Consider the following 3,294-nt stretch of genomic DNA (forward strand, 5'->3'; position numbering starts at 1 on the left):
CTCCTTCTTGTCCTTCTTCTCCTTCCTCTCTTTCTCCTTCTCCTCCTTCTTCTCCCTCTTCTCCCTCTTCTTCCTCTCTTTCTCCTTCTCCTCCTTCTTCTCCTCCTTCCTCTCCTCCTTCCTCTCCTCCTCCTTCTTCTCCTTCTTTTTCTTGTCCTTATTCTTCTCCTCCTTGCCCTCCTTCTCTCTCTTCTCATTCATGTCCTTTTTCTCCTTCTCCTCCTTCTCTTTCTTCTCCTTCTCTTTCTTGTCCTTCTTCTCCTTCTTCTCCTTCTCCTTCTTCTCCTTCTTGTCCTTCTTCTTCTCCTTCCTCTCTTTCTCCTTCTCCTCCTTCTTCTCCTTCTCCTTCCTCTCCTCCTCCTTCTTCTCCTTTTTCTTGTCCTTATTCTTCTCCTCCTTGCCCTCCTTCTCTCTCTTCTCATTCATGTCCTTTTTCTCCTTCTCCTTCTCTTTCTCTCTTTCTTCTCCTTCTCCTTCTTCTCCTTCTTGTCCTTCTCCTTCATCTCCTTCTTGTCCTTCTTCTTCTCCTTCCTCTTTCTCCTTCTCCTCCTTCTTCTCCTTCTCCTTCCTCTCCTCCTCCTTCTTCTCCTCCTTCCTCTCCTTCTCCTCCTTCTCCTTCTTCTCCTTCCTCTCCTTCTTCTTCTTCTCCTTCTCATCTTCCTTCTCCTTTTACTTCTCCTTGTTGTCCTTCTTCTCCTTGTTGCCCTTCTTCTCCTTGTTGTCCATCTTCTCCTTCACCTTTTCCTTCTTGTCCTTCTCCTTTTCCTCCTTCTTGTCCTTCTTCTTCTTTTCCTTCTTGTCCTTCTTCTCCTTCTTTCCCTGTTCTCCTTCTCCTTTTCCTTTTCCTTCTTCTCTTTCTCCAAAACTTATTCCTTCTCAGTGTGGCTATTTAGATCTGCTTGGCCAGTGGTGTCACTCAAAAAGCATGTTTGGGAGAGTTCTGAATTAACAGGTTTAGATCTGAGCTATAGCACAAGATTCAGCTATTCAGTGCTATGGACTCACTCAAGGGAAAAGATCCATCCAGAAGGAACTTGACAGGCTTGAGGAGTGGGCCAGTGACAACTGCAGGAGGTCCAACAAGTCCAAGTGCAAGGTGCTGCAGCCAGGTTGGACCAGTCCCAGGCACAAAGCCAGGCTGGGTGCAGAGTGAGTTGAGAACAGCTCTGAAGAAAGAGATCTGGGGGTGTTGGGTGCTGAGCAGCTCCCCAGCAGCCAGCAGTGCCCTCATGCAGCCCAGCAGGCAGCTGTGTGCTGGCTGCAGCCACAGCAGTGTGGGCAGCAGGGCAGGAGAGGGGATTCTGCCCCTGGGCTCTGCTCTGCTCAGGCCTCACCTCCAGTGCTGCCTTCAGTTCTGCTGTCCCCAGCATGGGAAGGACTCAGAGCTGCTGGAGTGAGTCCAGAGGAGGTTGCAAAGGTGATCCAAGGGCTGGAGCAGCTCTGCTGTGAGGACAGGCTGAGGGAGCTGGGAGTGTGCAGCCCAGAGAAGGGTCCAGGGGCAGCTCAGAGCTGCTGCCAGTGCCTGAAGGGATCCTGCAGGAAGGCTACAGAGAGACTTTTCCTGAGGTTGTCCAGAGCCAGGCCAAGGGGGAATGGGTTGAAGCTGAGGCAGAGCAGGGTTAGAGTGGAGCTGAGGAAGAAGTTCTTCAGCCTGAGGCTGGTGAGACTTTATTTTACCTATACCTTAAAGCTGTGACTAATACTAGCAGAAATGCTTTAAAAACCTTGGAGTGGGTTGGAAAAGAGCTGAAAACAAACTCAACAATTAGAGATCTGCCAAAGATGCCATCAAGTGAAAAACTCAGGAAAGGCAGTGCCTCTGCTAACTCACATCTAAGAGGTGACCTGGGGACACCATATATGTGAGTGCATAAAAAGTGTTGCCAATGCAGCCAACAGCAGTGTGAGAGGCACCTGCTGACAGACACCTGCAGAGAGGAAAATCAGACTAGGAACAAGCTGCTTTTCTGCTACTCTAGCCTGCCATTCTTCATAGCTGATAGCCTGGAGTGCTGTGTCCAGCTCTGGGCTCCTCCATTGCAGAGAGATGTTGAGGTGCTGGAAGGTGTTTGGAGAAGGGCAGCAAGGCTGGGGAGGGGCCTGGAGCAGAGCCCTGTGAGGAGAGGCTGAGGGAGCTGGGGGGGTGCAGCCTGCAGCAGAGGAGGCTCAGGGCAGAGCTCATTGCTGCCTGCAGCTGCCTGCAGGGAGGCTGTAGCCAGGTGGGGTTGGGCTCTGCTGCCAGGCAAGCAGCAACAGAAGAAGGGGACACAGCCTGAAGCTGTGCCAGGGCAGGTCTAGGCTGGATGTGAGGAGGAAGTTGCTGGCACAGAGAGTGATTGGCATTGGAATGGGCTGCCCAGGGAGGTGGTGGAGTGGCCGTGGCTGGAGGTGTTGAAGCCAAGCCTGGCTGGGGCACTTAGTGCCATGGTGTGGTTGGTTGGGCAGGGCTGGGTGCTAGGTTGGGCTGGCTGAGCTTGGAGCTCTCTTCCAACCTGCTTCATTCTGTGATTCTATGCTTTTGTGAGGTTGGTTTTGGATTTTTCCCCCTTAGCATCTTTTTTGAGTACCAAATGCAGGTATTCATGAGGCAATCCATAAACTAATCCAAGAACAAAATTAATTCAGGGAATTTCTGCCTCATTTGGTGTGCAGAAGGCTCAGAACAGAAATTTGGATGCTTAATTCCCAAACTAGGCAGCAGCTTCAATGGCTGCCCAGCCTTACAAATGCTTTAGTGTGTTCAACATTCAGCTGCTGCCTTGGTGCCTGAAGCCAATGTGCTGCAGACCAAGTTTCCTCAGCTTTGGTATTCACCTTCTGCCTTGGCTCCAGAAGTACTTGGTAAAGAGAGGAACCTGGCAATTATGCTTAACACCCCCCAGTCTGGACAGCATAGTAGGCTGCTGCCCAGCTCATGCACAAGCTCCCTGATGCTCTTCAGCCACCTGAGTCCCTCTGTGAATCCTTCCTACACACCCAGCACAGCAAGTTGGAAGTTCAACAAGACCAAGTGCAAGGTCCTGCAGCTGGGTCGGGGCAATGCCAAGCACCAATGCAGGCTGGGAAGTGCCAGGCTGGAGAGCAGCCCTGAGGAGAGGGACCTGGGGGTGCTGCTGGAGGAGAAGCTCAACAGGAGCCAGCAGTGTGCACTTGCAGCCCAGAGAGCAAGCAGAGCCTGGGCTGCAGCAGCAGCAGTGTGGCCAGCAGGGCCAGGGAGGGGATTCTGCCCCTCTGCTCTGCTCTGCTCTGCTGAGACCCCACCTGGAGTGCTGCATCCAGCTCTGGAGCCCCTGG

Source organism: Pogoniulus pusillus, chromosome 14, assembly GCF_015220805.1.
Source record: "Pogoniulus pusillus isolate bPogPus1 chromosome 14, bPogPus1.pri, whole genome shotgun sequence".
NCBI lineage: Eukaryota > Metazoa > Chordata > Aves > Piciformes > Lybiidae > Pogoniulus > Pogoniulus pusillus.